This window comes from Hypanus sabinus, chromosome 1 (genome assembly GCF_030144855.1).
Source record: "Hypanus sabinus isolate sHypSab1 chromosome 1, sHypSab1.hap1, whole genome shotgun sequence".
In the NCBI taxonomy this organism is placed as follows: domain Eukaryota; kingdom Metazoa; phylum Chordata; class Chondrichthyes; order Myliobatiformes; family Dasyatidae; genus Hypanus; species Hypanus sabinus.
The window spans coordinates 55,719,751-55,740,048 of NC_082706.1; the positions used below are offsets into that span (position 1 = coordinate 55,719,751).

General features: G+C 38.5%; 1 pseudogene; it reads right to left on the reverse strand.

Moving 5' to 3' along the window:
- LOC132400902 (uncharacterized) overlaps positions 1-20,298 on the reverse strand; it is a 97,975-nt pseudogene that overhangs the window by 52,924 nt on the left and 24,753 nt on the right.

Here is a 20,298-nt window from a genome sequence, read left to right on the forward strand (position 1 = left end):
GTCACAAGCTCCTCCGGAAAAACGTGTATTAAACTCCATTAATCCATCAAATATAGTATTTTTTGTAAGTATTTGAACTGATAAGAGTGGCAAGAAAGGGGAAAAGAAAGGAAAGAGCGACACTGCAGAGCCTGCGGCCGAGAGGAGTGCAGTGAACGGCTCTCCTACCCGACCACGTGCTAAAGAGGTGGACGCTGGGCCTCGTTTAGGCGAAGTGGTGAATATGATCAAAATTTTGAAAGAGATAAGGGTGTTCCAGAAAGATATAAAACAGCAGCTATGTGATATTAAGTCAGAGCTCGCCAACGTCAATCAAAATTAGCGGAGGTGGAGACACAAATTGAGAAGGTGGAAGATCGCGTTCAAAATGTGGAAAGGATACTAAGTAAGACGATAAAAATATTAAATCAACAGGAAGGTAAACTGCTTGACGTGGAGGGAAGATCACGGTGGAAAAAGATCAGGATATACAATGTTCCTGAAGAAGCAGAGGGCTTGTCTATGACGGAGTTTGTCAGAAAGTTGCTGTGGGACGTGCTGGAGCTTCCCTCCACCATGGAGCTGGATACTGAGAGAGCGCTTTGTGCGCTCATCCCAAAGCCTACCAAGATAGAACAGATAAGCCACTCTCAATAATAATTAAATTCCTTCGATACAGTTCCAAGGCAGAGATTCTACAAAGGGCCTGGGGAAAGAAGAGGGTGTTTTTAGACAATAAATTAATATATTTTGACCAAGATTACCCTCCCCCCCCATGGTCCTGTAGAAACGTAAAGAATACTCTGAAGAAAAGCGAGAAAGGATTAGATTTCAAACTCCGTACCCTGCTAAACTTCGAGTGTTTTATTGAGATGAGATCCAAATGTATCAGACAGTGGAAGAGACGACTACAGACATGAAGGACAGAGGGTTGACTGTCAGCATAATCAAACCGAGGGAAAGCCTAGCACAGGAATTGTCCCACTCTGCTTGGGAAATAGTGCCTGAATCGAGAAGGGAGGAGACGGGAGGAGGCCTAGGGAAGTATATCAGGAAGAGACCTGGAGTTTTCAAAAGACAGCCCTCAACCCCTCTCGAAGAGCTATAAGGTTTGGCTAACATTTAAAATGTTGAGAAGCTTAATGGAAGCAAATGTAGACGGTGATAAACCCATCTTGAGAAATACCTATTATCATGTGGATTTTATATTACTTAGTTATTCTTCTTTATTCACTCACTTTACTCCTTTTCCCCCACCAAAATGGGAATATACATATGTGTACATATATGTGTATGTATATGATATATATGTGTGTATGTATATATATATGTGTGTGTGTGTGTGTGTGTGTGTGTGTGTGTGTAGGAGGAGTACACAGGGAAATATTTTCTGTGTAATGGATTTGTTCACTGCCTTTTATGGAAACTGCAATGGGGGCCCTCAACTCACAAGTAGGAGAGGCTATCCCCCACAGCTAGGCATTTCCTCGAGCTCAACACAGGGTCATCTAACAGAGACCTCAGCCTTGAAATCACACATTCATTGTCATTTTTGTTATTATTTGCGTTTCTTGGTTCTTATTTGTTCAGGGAGTAGATCGATTAAGTTTTATTCTGCTAATTTCAATGATACCTTGACAGATAAATACAGATGGCTAAAGACAAAGTAAAATTCATTTCTTTTAATATCAATGGGCTATTAAATCCAATAAAACATAATAGAATTTTATCCAAAATGAAAAAAAGAACAAGCCCATGTAGTATATTTACAGGAAACTCATTTAAGTGATAATGAGCATAAAAAACTAGAGAATGGGCTTCACTAATCTGTTTTGCTCCTCATATAAATCAGGACATAGGAGAGGAGTTGCTATTCTTATCTCAAGTAAGCTAAATTTTGAAAAAAAATATTCGAAATGGGAGATAAAGAGGTCAGATATGGTCTGGTAAGGGGGAATATAGTCGGAACTACAGTTACTCTACTGAATATAAACACACCCCCAGGAAGTGATATTGGTTTCTTTCAGAAAATTACTGATATTATGGTAACGGAAACAGAAGATCTCCTGATATGTGGGGGAGACTTAAATTTACAATTACAACCAAACTTAGACTCTTCCAATAGAAAAACCTATGAAACAAAATCTTTACATAAGAAAGTTAATACACTTTTTGAGGATGTTGGTTTAATTGATATAGGGAGGGACCTTTTCCCAGACAGAAGGGATTACACTCATTATTCTGCTCCACATTCTGTATGTACAAGAATAGACTATTTCATAACATTTGGAAAAGACAAAGACAAAATAAACACCTGTGGAATTGGGACAATAGATGTAAGTGGCCATGCACCGACATATTTATCTGTTGATTTTGACCTACAACTAAAGAATACTATTTGGAAACTAAACTTAAGTCTACTCATTGATCCGTACTTTAAGGAGCAAATTAAAAAGTTGGAACAAATTGGTCTCTCCTTGGATTTTAATGATAATGGAGAGGTTTCACCTCCTATTTTATGGGATACTCTGAAGGCGGTCTTGAGGGAAAATTAAAGCGATATCTTCATATAAGAAAAAATAAGGAAAAAACATTAGAGGAATTACAAAATAGGCTGAAGGAACTAGAGAATAAACACAAATTGAATTTGGCACAGGATACATTAGGGGAAATAAAAAGAATTAGGACTGAAATAAATACTTTGGCTATGCAAGAAATCAGGAAAAAATATTTCTGAAACAGAGACGTTATGAATGTGGATCGAAATCTATGAAAATACTGGCGTGGAAACTGAAAAAAAAGATAGCAGAAAATACAATTCAAAGAATTAGAGACCCAAGAATGAAAATGATAAAAAAAAATAAGCTAAGTGAAATTCAAGAAGCTTTTGAAGTGTTTTACAAAACTCTATATTCCAAAGTTCTAGGGGGAAGCATAACCCAAATTGACACCTTCTTGAATTCTCTAGAGTTACCCACTTTATGCGAAGAACAAAACAGAATGATGACTGCTGACATAACTGAAGTTGAATTAAAAGCTGCAATTAGTAGGCTTAAATTAAGCAAGTCACCAGGATCAGATGGGTCTATGGAAGAGTGGTACAAAGAATTTAAAAATGAGTTTATTCCTGTTTTACTCCCCACACTGAAAAAGGCACAAATGCCACCCAGTTGGAAGGAAGTGATAATCTCAACTATACCAAAAGAAGGCAAGGATAAAATGGAATGCGGGTTATTTAGATCAATATCCGTTCTTAATGTAGAATATACATTGTTTACCCGCATCATGGCCAAATGATTAGAGGAGTTTCTACCCATACATAATGATCAGACAGGTTTTATATGACAACGCCAAACACTAGACGATATATGAAGGACACTTCACATTATGGATAATATACAAAAAACCAAAATGGAAGCAATAGTGATAAGAGTGGACGCTGAAAAGGCATTTGATTTGGTTAACTAGAATTTTCTTTACAGAGTTTTACATAGATTTTGTTTCCAAGACACAATTATTAAAACTACACAGACACTATATGACAACCCTACTGCTAGGATTGAAATTAATGGATATTTATCAAATAGTCTTACCCTAGAAAGGGGCAAGAGACAGGATTGTGCATGGTCACCGCTACTCTTTGCGTTATATCTGGAACCATTACCTCAATACATCAGACAAAATGAAGATATCAGGGGAATTACTATTAAAGGGACAGAGCAGCAATTGGCTTGTTACACGGATGACATTTTGATCTATCTAGGACAACCAACATTCTCTTTAACTAAATTGATGCAATCCTTTGAACAATATGGTCAATTATCAGGATACAATATCAACATAGATCAAACCCAATTACTTTCATATTACTAAAGCCCACCAAGAGAAATTGAAAGTAGATATCCCTGGGCATGGCACACAGAGTCTTTCAAATATTTGGGCATCATTATGCCAAAAGATTTGGCAAAATTATCAGAATGTAATTATCAGCCTTTATATAAAAAATATGGAAGATATGGCAAGATGGAACCTGATTCCTTTTTTCAGTCTCAGTTCAAAGATCAAGTCTATTAAAATTAATATACTGCCCAGACTGTTATATCTCTTTCAGACCCTACCAATAGAGATTAATCAAAATCAATTCAATGAATGGAAGAAGATGTCATCAAGGTATATTTGGCAGGGTAAAAGGCCTAGAGTTCATCTCAAAACTTTCCAATTAGCAAAGGAAAAGTGGAATGGGGCCTACCTTCTCTTAGAGATTATTATTTTGCAGCACAGTTGAGAGCTGTGATATGTTGGTGCAACCCATCATATGACGCTCAATGGAAAAACATTGATGATTGGGTACTTCCCATCCCCGTACAAGAAAATTTGGCTGATAACAACCTGCAAAGGTACATAAATACTATTGATAACCCATGGGTGAAATTGACCCTTCAAATATGGAAAACTACTATAAAAGAATATAATCTAGAGGGAGATATTGCAATTCTTAAATGGTGTGCATAAGATTCGGATTTTACACCAAATAAATAGGATGCTAAATTTAAGGACCATACAGCTAAAGGAATAACAGTTCTTTGCAACATAATGAAAGAAGGAACACCGTTCAGTTTTGAAATGCTTAAAGAGAAACACATTAGAAAAACAGGTTTTTTATCGGTATTTACAGATGCAACAATATGTTAATCAGTCACTTTAAAATGTAACCAAGGCAAGTACATGATTGATAGAACTATTTAGAAAAGCATATAATTCAGATAACGGTAGTCGAATAATTTCAAGCATGTATTAGGGGTTGTCAAATCTTAAAACACATTAGACTTCATACATTAAAATAAAATGGGAGAAGGAAGAAGGGATAATTATGTCTGAGGAAGAATGGACAATAATATGGAGGTATCAATGGAAGTGTACCAGTTCACAGAAATGGACGGAGTTTGTAATGAAAAACTTGATAAGATATTTTATTACACCCTCTCAGAAATCCCATTATGATACTAACCTCCCTATTTGCTGGAGAAATCATGGAAATCAAAATGCAAATCATTATCATATTTTTTGGGATTGCCCTGTTATCAAAAGCTGTTAGAGGGGGATACACAATGTCCTACAAGACACCTTTAAATGTGAGATACCCTTAGAGAGTAAGACCATATATTTTGGATATATACCTCAAGAATGGTTGAAAAGAGATATAGATTTAAGGAATATACTGTTGTTGGCTGGTAAAAAGACTCTTACTAGGAAATGGTTATTGTAGGAGAGCCCAACGTTAAATGTATGGATGGAAATTACAATGGACATTTACAAAATGGAGAAGATAACAGCATCTGTTATTCATAAGTTGGAAGAATTTGATCCATTCTGGGAAAAATGATTTAACTACATAATGCTTCATAGGCCTGACTTTATTCTCACAAATCGATGAATCTGTTGTAAAAAAAAGATCACTCCCTACTTGTACATAGTTCTTTCCTTTTGCTTGTTTTTTCTTTCCACTCTTTTCTATAAGTGTACACCTCAGATAAATACTATGTGGAGACTTGTGACATATATGATTATATGATATTTATGTACAATGTCTGAAATACATCTTATAGAAATGTTTGTTTGATGATGAACTTCAATAAAAAAAATAAATTACGATAAAAAAGGAAAAGTGCCGGGAGCAACATCAAGTCCTGTTTATTGCCTTGTCGACCTCTCCAAAGCATTCGACACATTGCAAAGAGAGCTGTTATGGGATGTCCTCCTCAGGTTTGGCAGTCCCAATAAATTTGTTAACATCCTCTGCCAGTTCCATGATGGGATGACTGCTCGGGTGACCATAGGAGGACAAGAACCTGAGCCCTTCCTTATACACACAGGGGTGAGGCAGAGGTGTGTGCTAGTGCCAGTGCTCTTTAACATCTTCCTCCTGTGTGTTACCAAGCTTCTCCACAACGAGATTGAGGATAGCTGCAGTGTGGCAGTGGACATCAGATTAGATGGCAACCTCTGTAACATCAGGAGTCCCCACACATCCACCAAAGTGCATAGAGAACAGGTCCTGGAGCTGCAGTATGCAGATGACAGTCCCATTTATGATAATTCCATGAATATCTTTAGCTTCATGAAGTAAAATAGCCAAGGGTTCCAGTACCAAATTAAATAATGAAGGACTTAATGAACATCCTTGTCTCGTACCCCGTGAAAGCCGAAGTAAAGATATACAATTATTAGTAATAAAAGTCGCAATATATCATTCTAATCCACTTATTAAAATTGATGCCAAAGACAAATTTCTCTAAAACATTAAATAATTATTTCCATTCAACTATGTCAAATGCCTTTTCAGTATCTAGAGAGACAACACATCGGGGAGTCTTAGAAAAGGATGAATAGGTTTTCCGGTGATGTCATCATTGAGAATGGCAGCTTAAGTCACTAGCTCCTCCGGAAAAACGTGTATTAAGCCCCATTTCCCCATCAAACATAATATGTTTTGAAAAATATTTGAACTGAAAACAGGGCAAGAATGGGGAGAAGAAATGGAAATAAAAAAGCGACACAGCGGAGCCTGCGTCTGAGAACACTGCAGCGAGCGGCTCTCCGACCCGACCATGTGCTAGCGAGGCAGCTGCTGGGCCTCATTCAGACAAAGCAGTGAATGTCTTCAAAATCCTGAAAGAAATACTGGAGATCCAGAAAGATATAAAGCAGCAGCTCTGTGATATTAAGGCAGAGCTCGCCAGCGTTAATCAAAAAATAGCGTTGGCAGAGACTCGCATTGAGAAAGTGAAAGATCACGTTCAAAACATGGAACGGATACTGAGCAAGACAATAAAAATCTTACATCACCAAGAAGGTAAACTGCTTGATCTGGAGGGAAGATCACAACGGAAAAATATCAGAATCTACAATGTTCCTGAAGGAGCGGAGGGCCAGTCTATGACAGAGTTTGTCGGAAAGTTACTGTGGGACACATTGGAACTTCCCCTGGCTATGAAGCTGGAAGTCGAAAGTGCGCCCCACGCATTAGTCCCAAAACCTACCCAGGATAGAAAGACACGCTCAATTATAATTAAATTCCTTTGGTACAGCACCAAGGCAGAGATTCTACGAAGGGCCTGGGGTAAGCAGAGAATGTTTTTAGAGGATAAATTAATAAATTTCAGCCAAGATTACCACTCCACGTTCCTCAAGAAACACAAAGAATACTCCGAAGTAAAGCAAGTATTAAAGCAAAATAAGATTAAATTTCAAACTCTGTACCCTGCTAACCTTCGAGTGTTTTATGACAATGGAATGCAGTTGTACCAGACAGTGGAAGACTACAGATATGAAGGCCAGAGGGTTGGCCATCAATGTGAGCAAAATAAGGGAAAGCCCAGCTGAGGAATTATCCCACTCAGCTTGGGAAATAGTGCGAGAAACGAGAAGGCAGGAGACGGGAGGAAGCCGAAAGAAACATATCAGGAAGAGAACGGGAGTTTCCCAAAGACCCACTTCAGAAGAGCCATAAGGTTTGGCTAACTTTAAAAATGTTGAGAAGCTAAACAGAAGCAAAAGAACACGGTGATATACCTATTTTCAGAAATACTTATTATAATGTGGATTTTATATTAATTAGTTGTTATTCTTTATTTGCTCACTTACTCCTTTTTCCCCACCAAAATGAGAATATATATATATATATATATATATATATACACACACGTATGTGTATGTGTGTATATGTGTATATATATATATATATATATATATATATGTGTATGTGTGTATATGTATGCAAATATATATATTTGTGTGTGTGCATGTGGTTATATGCATACATATATATATATATGTGTGTGTGTGTGCGTGCGTGTGTGTGTATATATAGGAGGAGTACATGGAAATCTTTTCTGTGTAATGGATTTGTTCACTGACATTTATGAATACTGCAATGGGGGCCCTCAACTCACAAATAAGAGGGGTTATCCCCAACAGCTAGACATTTCCTCTAGCTCAATGCAGGGACATTTACTAGAGACCTCAGCCATGGAATCACACGTTCGTTGCCATTTTTGTTATTATTTGAGTTGCTTGGTTCTTATTTGTTCAGGGAGTAGATCGATTAAGTTTTATTCTGATAATATCAATGATACATTGACAGATAAATACAGATGGCTAAGGACAAAGTAAAATTCATTTCTTTTAATGTAAATGGACTATTAAATCTAATCAAATATAAGAAAATTTTATCCAAAATGTGAAAAGAACAAGCCCATGTAGTATATTTACAGGAAACTCATTTAAGTGATAATGAGCATAAAAAAAACTTAAGAGAATGGGCTTCACTAATCTGTTTTTCTCCTCATATAAATCAGGACATAGGAGAGGAGTTGCTATTCTTATCTAAAGTAAGCTAAGTTTTGAAAAAAAATTCAAAATGGGAGATAAAGAAGGCAGATATATTCTGGTAAGGGGGAATATAGATGGCATTTCAGTTACTCTATTAAATAGATACACACCCCTGGGAAGTGATATTGTTTTCTCTCAGAAAATTACTGATATTATGGTAATGGAAAGAGAAGGTCTCCTGATATGTGGAGGAGACTTAAATTTACAATTACAACCAAACTTAGACTCTTCCAATAGAAAAACCTATGAAACAAAATCTTTACATAAGAAAGTTAATACACTTTTTGAGGATGTTGGTTTAATTGATATATGGAGGGACCATTTCCCTGACAGAATGGATTACATTCATTATTCTGCTCCACATTCTGTATGTACAAGAATAGACTATTTCATAACATTTGGAAAAGAAAAAGACAAAATAAACACCTGTGGAATTGGGACAATAGATGTAAGTGACCATGCACCGACATATTTATCTGTTGATTTTGACCTACAACTAAAGAATACTATTTGGAAACTAAACTTAAGTCTACTCATTGATCCGTACTTTAAGGAGCAAATTAAAAAGTTGGAACAAATTGGTCTCTACTTGGATTTTAATGATAATGGAGAGGTTTCACCTCCTATTTTATGGGATACTCTGAAGGCGGTCTTGAGGGAAAATTATAGCGATATCTTCATATAAGAAAAAAATAAGGAAAAAACATTAGAGGAATTACAAAATAGGCTGAAGGAACTAGAGAATGAACACAAATTGAATTTGGCACAGGATACATTAGGGGAAATTAAAAGAATTAGGACTGAAATATGTAATTTGGCTACACAAGAAATCAGGAAAAAAATGTTTCTGAAACAGAGACATTATGAAAGTGGATCGAAATCTATGAAAATACTGGTGTGGAAACTAAAAAAAAAAGATAGCAAAAAATACAATTCATAGAATTAGAGACCCAAGAATGAAAATTATAGAAAAATAAGCTAAGTGAAATTCAAGAAGCTTTTAAAGTGTTTTACAAAACTCTATATTCCAAAGTTCTAGGGGGAAGCATAACCCAAATTGACACCTTCTTGAATTCTCTAGAGTTACCCACTTTAAACAAAGAACAAAATAGAAGGATTACTGCTGACATAACTGAAGTTGTATTAAAAGCTGCAATTAGTAGGCTTAAATTAACCAAGTCACCAGGATCAGATGGGTCTATGGCAGAGTGGTACAAAGAATTTTAAAATGAGTTAATTCTTGTTTAACTCCCCACACTGAACTGGCCTCTAAAAAAGGCACAAATGCCACCCAGTTGGAAGGAAGCGATAATCTCAGCTATACTGAAAGAAGACAAGGATAAAATGGAATGAGGGTCATTTAGACCAATATCCATTCTGAATTTAGATTATAGGTTATTTACCTCCATCGTGGCCAAACGATTAGAGGAGTTTCTTCCCATACTGATACGTAATGATCAGACAGGTTTTATACAACAACACAAGACTCAAGACAATATACGAAGGACACTTCACATTATGGATAATATACAAAAAAAATAAATCAAAGCAATAGTGACAAGAGTGGATGCTGAAAAAGCATTTGATTCGGTTATTTGGAATTTTCTTTACAGTGTTTTACATAGATTTGGTTTCCAAGACAATATTATTAAAAATATACAGACACTTTATGACAATCCTTCTGCTAGGATTAAAATAAATGGATATTTATCAAGTAGTCTTACCATAGAAAGGGGCACGAGACAGGGTTGTGCATGGTCACCACTATTCTTCATGTTATATCTGGAACCATTACCTCAATACATCAGACAAAATGAAGATATCAGGGAAATTACTATTAAAGGGACAAAGCATAAATTGGCTTGTTATGCAGATGACATTTTGACCTATCTAGGGCAACCAACATATGCTTTAGCTAAATTGATGCAGTCGTTTGAACAATATGGTCAATTATCAGGATACAAGATCAACATAGCTAAAACCCAATTACTTTCATATTACTATAGCCCACCAAGAGAAATTGAAAGTTGATACCCCTGGGCAAGGCACACAGAGTCTTTCAAGTATTTGGGCATCATTATGCCAAAAGATTTGGCAAAATTATCAGAATGTAATTATCAGCCTCTATATAAAAAAAATAAGTAAGATGTGGCAGAATGGAGCCTGATTCCTTTTTTCAGTCTCAGTTCAAGGATTGAGTCTATTAAAATGAATATACTGCCCAGACTGTTATATCTCTTTCAGACCCTACCAATAGAGACTAATCAAAATCAATTCAATGAATGGAACAAGATGCTATCAAGGTATATTTGGCAGGGTAAAAGGCCTAGAGTTCATCTCAAAACCTTGCAATTAGCAAAGGAAAAGGAGGAATGGGGCTTGCCTTCTCTTAGAGATTATTATTTGCAGCACAGTTGAGAGCTGTGATATGTAGGTGCAACCCATCATATGATACTCAATGGAATAACAGTTCTTTGTAACACAAGAAGAAACACTGTTCCATTTAGAAATGTTTAAAGAGAAACACTTATTAGTAAAACAGGATTTTTATCGGTGTTTACAGATGCGACAATATGTTAATAAGATGCTTAAAAATGTAACCAAGGCAAATGCATGCTTGATAGAGCTCTTTAGAAAAGCATATAATTCAGATCATGGTAGTAGAATCATTTCAAGCATGTATAATGGGTTGTCAAATCTTAAAACACATTCGACTTCATACATTAAAACAAAATGGGAGAAGGAAGGAGGGATAATTATATCTGAGGAAGAATGGACAACAATATGGAGATATCAATGGAAGTGCTACCAATTCACAGAAATGGAGGGAGTTTGGATAGAAAAACTGGATAAGATATTTTATTACACTCTCTCAGAAATCCCATTATTATAGTAACCTCCCTGTTTGCTGGAGAAATTGTGAAAATCAAAATGCAAATCATTATCATATTTTTGGGAATGCCCTGTTATCAAAGACTATTGGAGGGAGATACACAATGCCCTACAAGACATCTTCAAATGTGAAATACTCTTGCAGAGTAAGTCCATATATTTTGGATATATACCACAAGAAAGGTTGAAAAGAGATAAAGATTTAATGAATATACTGTTGGTGGCTGGTAAAAAGACTCTTACTAGGAAATGGTTATCACAGGAGAGCCCAACTTTAAATGCATGGATGGAAATTACAATGGACATTTACAAAATGGAGAAGATAACAGCATCTGTTAATCATAAGCTGGAACAATTTGATTCATACTGGGAAAAATGGTTTAACTACATAATGCCTCATAGGCCTGATTTTATTCTCACAAATCAATGAATCTGTTGTAAAAAAAAAAGATCACTCCCTACATGTACATAGTTCTTTCCTTTTGCTTGCTTTTTTCTTTCCACTCTTTTCTATAAGTGTATACACAGATAAATAATTTGTGGAGATTTTGTGATATATATGATTATATGATATATATGTACAATGTCTGAAATACATCTTATGGAAATGTTTGTTTGATGAACTTCAATAAAAAAATAAATTACAGAAAAAGATGAATACATGACATTTAACAGTCTCCGTGTAACGGCCCTTTACGAAACCTGTTTGGTCTTGAGAGATAATTTTAGCTAAAATGTCCTCCAGCCGATTATTAGCCGTTATTTTTTGAAAGAATTTTAGCACCCATATTTAATAATGAAATAGTTCTATATAAAGCACAGTCAGTAGATTCTTTATCTTGCTTAAGAATTAAAGAAATAGAAACTTCATAAAATGTGGGAGGTAACTCTCCTATCAAAAAAGAATCTTTAAGCATTTCCAACATATAAGATGAGAACAATTTTTCAATTTTTTTATAAAATCCTGTAGAATAACCATCCAGTCCAGCAGCCTTACCAGACTGCATTGAAAAAAATAGCTTTCTGAATTTTACTTTCAGTAATAGGAGCATCAAGAGTTTGTTGACCTTCAACAGAAATTCAAGGAAAATTGATCTTTTGTAAAAAGGCATTCATTTTAGAGGAATCAACGGGAAACTGAGATATATACAAGTCTTGAAAAATTTTAGTAATTTCTTCATAATTACATGCTAAACTACCATCTCCCTTACGAATTTTTAAAATTTGTCTTTTAGCTCTAGCTGCTTTTAATTGAGATGCTAATAGCTTATTATTTTTATCTCCAAACACATAAAATTGACTTTTCAATTTAAACAAATTTCTTTCAATAGCATAAGTTAATAATAAATTATATTGTGATTGGAGTTCAACACTTTGTTTAAATAAATCCATTTTAGGACAGATTGCATAAATATTATCCATGCCTTTAATTTGTTTGGAAATCTTTCTATCTGTTTTTTTCTGTTTCTTAAGCTTAGCTGAATAGATTATCTGACTGCACAAATATGCTTTAAATGCATCCCATATAATCAATTTTGACACATCTTCCATATTATTAAAAAGAAAACAAATCTTTTATCTGAGTCTTAATAAATTTGACGAAGTCCGGACTATGTAATAAATTTTCAGGAAACCGCCAAGGCAAATTTGCAATAAAGACATCATTCATTTCAAAAGCTAAGTATAAATGCGCATGATCCAATAGAGCTATAGTATTGTATTCACATTTCTGGACTTTGAACAAAAATCGGGGGTTCATAAAGTAATTGATTATCAAATATTTTTTGTGAACATGTGAAAAGAAAAGAATAATCTCTATCATTAGGATGTAAATGTCTCCAACTCCAACCAGGCCAAAATCAATTAAAAAAGAGTTAATAAATGATGCAGAACAACTCGAACACTGCTGATTGGTTGAACTCTTGTCAATCAAAGGATTTAACAACATATGTTCATTTAAATCCAGCAATAAGGTAAATACATTTTTTAAAAGTGAAGGATCACCTATATATAGGTCCTTATAGGTTAACCAGAACAATTTTTCTATTACAAATTGTTCCTTTAACAATTAAAATCTACCATTAATATCTGACACAATGTCTTCTTGGATAAATGTAATATTAGCTTTAATAAAAATAGATACTCCCTTTGTTTTATTTTGACAAGTAGCATGAAATTGAAGGCCCTTCTATATTTAAAAAAATTCAATTTTGATCGCCCATTTTGATATGCTTTTCTTGAGCAAATATTATATCAGGTTGGAATCGATTAATGATTTTAAAACTCTTCTTTGGCTTAATAGGATTATTCCACCCACATACGTTTCAACTTATAATGTTTATCTGTTTAGTTGCCATAAAAAATTATTTTATTTAACACATGAATACACGCATACCAGCGTCAGCTAATCAAAACTGTCAGTGATACATATAACCATATACAAAATATGCATGCACTGGAACTCTGTAATGGGAAAAAAAACAGAAAAAAAACCTTAAAATTAATCATACAGTTAATCCTATAAATCAAAACTAACCCCAATCCTCCCACCACCCCAAAAAGCCCAAAATTCAGAAAAAAAAGTCAAAATACTTCACCATAGAGTCAAAAAGAGAGAGACTCCGCGAGCTGCTGATTTTATAATACTGGTTTTAAAAAGCTTTCCTTAATTCCTCCCCCCATTTACAAAGAAAACAATGTATAGCCCTAAAATAGAGAAACCCTGCAGAAGTTAAAAAAATTTGCTAAATATAAAAAGCCAAACACTACAAAGCAACACAGCACCATATCAAGTCATGTTAACTGGTTCTTCTGCCCAGTTACAGGCCTTGCTTCTAACATATATATATATGCAACTTAAATATCAATTTGCTTTGATGCCTTCCATTGCTTTACAGATGTGCAGGAACAATGGACACTGGTGAGGCTGAGTAATCATTAAAACATGGAACAGATTCCCAGCTGAAATGGTTAATATAAGAGGGCACAACTTTACGGTGATCAAAGGAAAGTATAGGGATCTCAGAGAAGTTTTTTTTTCATTGACCAGTGGGTACATGGGAAAATCTGCCATGGGTAGTCATAGAAGCAGACACAGTAAGGACATTTAAGAAACTCTTAGACAGGCTCATAATGAAGGATGAATAGAATTCTCTACAAGACAGAAGCATTAGATTAATTGTGAAGTAGATTGAAAGGTAAGCAGAACATCATGGGCCAAAGGGCCTGTACCGTGCAGCTTTTCTCTACAACATCTAGCTTCCCATATCCAGCATAAAAGTTCAGAGAAAAGTGTGTTTATACTTAATCCTCAAAAACACGCCAGGGAATGCAGAAAATATTTCCAAAGATGCCAAAACAATAAAATTAAACAAAAAGATAAATGCCTATGTGCTGTGTGCATACATCTACTGATGCTTCTGGACACATCATCAGTGATGTTCCTGGAATCATTGGGTGTTTCGGGTCTTTCAACATCATACACCCTTCTCCAGGTGACCCAGCTGGGGCTGATCAGACACCAGCTTGTGTCTAGATGGCTAGCTACACATGACTCCATGGCTCCCCTCTCTTGAACCACAGCCACATCAGTGGTACTGCGGATGGCTCTCCTCTTCCTCTCTCCCTCGAGGCCCAAATTGCTGTAGGCTCTGGCTAAGGAACGAGCTGAGAATCCCCGACAACCAACTTCCACTGGGAGACACCTTGCTCTCCATCCAGCCTGCTGGCAGTTGTTGACCAGTCCTGCATACTTAGCTTCCTTTCAAAGGCTTCTTCCAAATGATCTTCCCATGGGACTGTCAGCTCCAGCAACACCACCTGCTTCGTAGACTCAGACACAAGGACAATGTCTGGTCACTGATGGCTTCAGCGATGGTCTTCAGGACCTGATCATGTCTCCATCAGTACCGTCCCACACCAAGTGCCCTTGTGCAGCCACTGAGGATGTGCTCCAGGGTTCCTCACTTGGAACCCAGTGGGCGTGCAAATGACTCTGCTTTGCCCCATGTGTGCAGGTTTGATGGGCTTGGAAGCCCATCATACACTGCCTGGATGAGAAATTGGATGTGGCGTGGCTCAGCTTTCCAAAGCTCAGCCCAGGTGACTTTCCTCTCCACCGCATTCTCCCATCTTGTCTAAGCTCCCTGTTGCTTCATTCCCACTGCCTTGCAAATTCTCATCTCCTCCACTGCTGCTGTCACCTGCTCCTGAACTAGATGGCACCTTTCCTTCCCTCTGATGGTGTCCAAGGATCCTAGCCCAGCTCTGCCTTGTGTGACCGCTCCCACCAGCCTCCTGTGACGCAGCCTTTCCTCTGCTTCCTGAACAGCTTCCTCTGCCCTCCATTTCCTGCCAGTCCTCACTTGGATCCCTGCTCTAGCCTCCTTCGGATCACTTGAGTCCCTGTACTATATCACTTCTCTGGCTCTTGTAACTTTGAATTCCTCCTCCAGGGATTTGAAGGGCAGTTGCAGTTTGTTGTGGTGTCCATAGATTGCGATGCTGCTCAGGCTCCTTGGCAGCCCCAGCCATCTTCTGAGGTGCTTGCTGACCCTGCTCTCTAAGGTTTCGACTGTTGAGATCGAACTGCATAGATGAGGAGGGGCCACAGGATTCTGGGGAGAATGCCATGCTGATACACCCAGGCTTTGAACTTCCCAGGTAGGCCAGACTTGTCCACAGATTTCAGCCAGCCATACAACTCAGTGCAGGTCACCTGAATGGATGCCGTGTCCCTTAGAGAGCTGTCCAAAACCCTACCTAAGCTCCTGACTGGCTTTTCTGTGATGGTTGGGATGGCTGAACCTGCGATGCTGAACCGCAACTCGTTTTCCACCTTCCCTTTCCTCAGCACCATTGATCTTGATTTGGCTGGTTTGAAATGCATCTGGGCCCACTCCACCAGCTTTTCGAGCCCCTGAAGAATCCACCGACAGCCTGGGACTGATTCTGTGGTGACTGTGATGTCATCCATGAATACCCTGATGGGTGGTTGCTGTTGAGCAGAATTCATTCTGGGCCCTCTGCACTCCGTTTCAGCAGACTTAGTGAGCATGTTCATGGCTAGGGAGAACAGTGTCACTGAGATAGTGCACCCTGTGATGATGCCAATCTCCACCTTGTGCCAGCTTGATGTAATTTCTCCTGAAGTTGCTGTAATAGTCAGCAATAAGGTCTCTGATTCTGCTGGGGACGTGATATTTGGTCAGTGTGAGCTGCACCAGCTTGTGTGGAATGGAGCCATTTGCATTTGCCAGGTCGAGCCACAGCACTGACAGGTTGCCCTTGTTCTCTGTGGCCTCCCTGATGAGCTGTCACCACACTGCTGTGCTCCAGACAGCCCGGCATCCCTAAAATTCCACCCTTCTGGACTGATGTATCGATATAGGTGTTCTTTGCTAGGTAGGTGCACAGCCTATTGGAAACAGCGCTGAAGAAGATCTTTGCCTCAACACACAGCAGGGAGATGATGTGGAACTGGCCTATCTGGGTGACATTTTCCTCCTTTGGGATCCATACCCCTTCAGCCACTCTCCACTGATCTGGGATCTTCCCCCTTCTTCAGACTTGCAGAATTGTCAACAGATGCAACAGGAGCTTGGGGCAGTTCTTATACACTTTGCACGAGGTGCTGTTTGGTCTTAGAGCCGAGCTTGGTTTTCAGATGTTGGTCTATCTTCCTCCAAACAGGCCAAATTTCAACTGTGCTTCTGCCCCAGCAACTCCTTGGTGAACTTGCAGGGGTTGGTGATAAAGGCAGTATGTTTCTGGGCCTTTCATGGTGCCGTCTCTGATGCCACTCTGCCCGGCAGAGAACCCTGATCTTCTTTCATAATATGCACATCAGTTGGGCCAAACCGATGCGCTCCTCTTCTCCTGTCTCCTTGTACTGGGACTTCAGCGCTTTCATCTCCTGCCTAATGTTGTGGATCCTCAACGCTTTTTGGTTCTTTGTGTAAGGTGTTCTGGACCCTTTCTTCTCCTCTTCTCTGAACCATTCAGCTGCAATACTGACCATGATTGTTGTCATGGCTTGCAGCTTCCTATCGACCCCTCCCTTCGCCGTCACCTCCAGATTTTTGTTGACATCTTCGTTAAACTGTTTCCACAGTGGTGTCATGTTAGCTGCAGGTCGGTTGATCCGCCTCCTGCTAGAATTGATGTTAGGAGGATTAGTTTGCAACACTTGGAGGTTCTGGGCACAATGGGGTGATTCTGGGCCTGGCACCTCCTTCGTCTCACCAGGTTGGACACCTGTGCATTGTGCTGCTCCTGCTCCCACCAGACACTTCATCTTCGCTTGGTGGATCTTCAGACCGCGATCGTTCTTGCAGATTTTGCCACATGCACACTGTTTGCTCACAGTCGTTTGTCCATTGCCTGGGTCTGTTGCCATTGTATCAGTCCGACGAGGGTGCTCGTCCTCCCCCCCCCCTCGGGCACCACCGGGGGTATCATAGTAGCTCTTGTAGGGGTCCTCCTCTCAGAGGACACAGATTGAGTTGCCAGCCCGGTCTGCCCCGGTTCCTGTCTCTCTGAGCTGTCACTGACTCTCCAATCATCACCATTCTTTTTGTGGTTGTCACCCAGTCTTTCCTGGCTGTCACTGATAAACTCAGGGTGTAAGCTGTGTGCATACATCTACTGATGCTTCTAGACACATCGTCAGTGATGTTCCTGGAATCATCGGGTGTTTTGGGTCTTTCAACATCATACATCCTTCTCCAGGTGACCCAGTCAGGGCTGATCAGACCCCAGATTGTGTCCAGATGGCTAGCTACACATGACTCCATGCCTCCTCTCTCTTGAGCCACAGACACCTTGAGGCCCTCTCTGCCACATCAGTGGACTGGGATGGCTCTCTTCTTTATTTCTCCCCCGATGCCCAAATTGCTGTAGGCTCTGGCTAAGGAATGGGCTGCGAAACCCCTACAACCAACTTCCACTGGGAGACACCTTGCTCTCCATTCAGCCTGCTGGCAATTACTGCTGGCAATTTCCTGCATACTTGAGAGCTTCCTTTCAAAGTCCTCTTCCAAGTGATCTTCCCATGGGTCTTTCAGCTCCAGCATCACCACCTGCTTCGTTGACTCAGACACAAGGACAATGTCTGGTCGCTGGGTGGTGGTTGCGATATGGTCGGGGAACCTCAACTGACTTCCGAGGTCCAGCAACAGCTGCCAGTCTCTCGCAGAGGTCGGGATACCTGCTGATGTTCTTTTGGCAGGTATTGGCTGCTCCCCAGCTCTTACAAAGGCAATGAAATGTAATCTCTAATGAAGAAAAATCTGTACCATTTTCCATTTAAAAGAAAAAGACCTTATGGACTATGGAAACTATCACTTAATTAATGAAAAAAGGATAAAAACAAATAATCAAACAATCTGTCCATTGTGTTAATTCTCTCAGTAGACCAAACAGATTTCAGAAAAGTCATTCATCATGCACATCAAAAAGTTCACATCTTCTTTAAATGGTCGATTGATCAAAGGACATCTGAGGCAAATCAAAAATATTCAAAGCTTATCTTTTTTCTGAAATAACAATTATTCAGCAGATCTAAAACCATTCAAACCTCGGCTACAACCGCAAAAGAGTTAACATAGTCCAATGCCTCTTTGGGGTCCAGAAAAACATGTAGAATTGAATCTTTGGGAAATAATTTTAATTGGGCTGAATATTGAAGTGATTGGAATAATCCCTTATCATAGGCTATCTTCATGGTTGGAATGAATTTAGACCGCAGGTCCATAACTTCCCATGGATAATCTTCATAAAAATGAATCTTGGAACCTTTAAATTTTAAAAACTGCATCTCCTTGCATATTTTATGATTTGGTCTTCAGCTTTAAAACAAATGAAGGAGACCAAAACTGACCTAGGTTTATCTCGAGATGTCACAGTGAAAATCCTATGTGCTATTTTGATATCAGGAGGTTCAGTTAAAATTTCCAGAAACAGAGATTGAAACAAGTTAGCAAATTGGTTTAATAAATCTCCACTCTCAGATCCTTCCTTTAATCCAACAATTTGAATATTATTCCTATGAGATCTTGCTTCCAAATCAATAATCTTATGTTGAGACTTTTCCATGCAAGCTGAAACCTCTGCGATTTGACGCTTTACCTCTGTAAGTTCAGAATTCAGGGGAATAATATTTTCCTGCACAAATTGAAAACTCTCTCATAACAACCATCTCAGAAGTGCTAACATCCAGTTTTACTATGTAGTTGTCTATTTTCTTATCAAGACCCATCAGCAAATTTTCTAGATACTCAGCCAATAGCTGGTGTTTCTTCTGATTTCTTCCCCTATTTATTGCTGGATTCAGGAAGCTGCTTTCGACTTCTTAAAGATTGTGACATAGTAACAAATATTCCCATCTAAGATCCGACAAATAAACGTTAAAAATTGAAAGTTTAAACTGGGGAAAAGGAAGAATTAATTGCAGCGGCACAAATCTGTGTTAGACATTAGACAGTAGGCAGAGTCTGCCAAATACTTTTTAAAGGTACTGTAGGCATTGCTATTGTCCAGGTGGACCAAGGCCAAGAGGAGAGTCAATGAGATTGCATCCACTGTAGACCTATTGTGGTAATAGTCAAATTGCAGAAGGTCCAGATCACTGCTGAGGCAGGAGTTAATTCTGTTTATGACCAACCTCTCAAAGCACTTCATCACTGGGTACTACTGGGTGATAGCTGTGAATACCAATGGGTGATAGTTGTCAACGGAGAGACAGGTAAACCCCAGTGAATGAACTCTGTATAATTCATCCACCAAGAAACAAGGGGTGAAAAGAGAAGACATCAGTGCATGATGTGTTGGAAAATAGTTTGGATAAAGTGTACAAACTGGTGGCAGTTGCTCACCAGAGAATATCTGAAGCCAACACTGTTGTGTGGATTGTTTGGGAGCAGCAGTGGAATTCATCTGCTAAAATTCAGGGGAGTCTCAGCAACAAGGAGGTGATGGACAAAGTACAATGGAGCACCTGCCGGTGTCAGGGTGAGTGAACATGTACTTCAATAAATA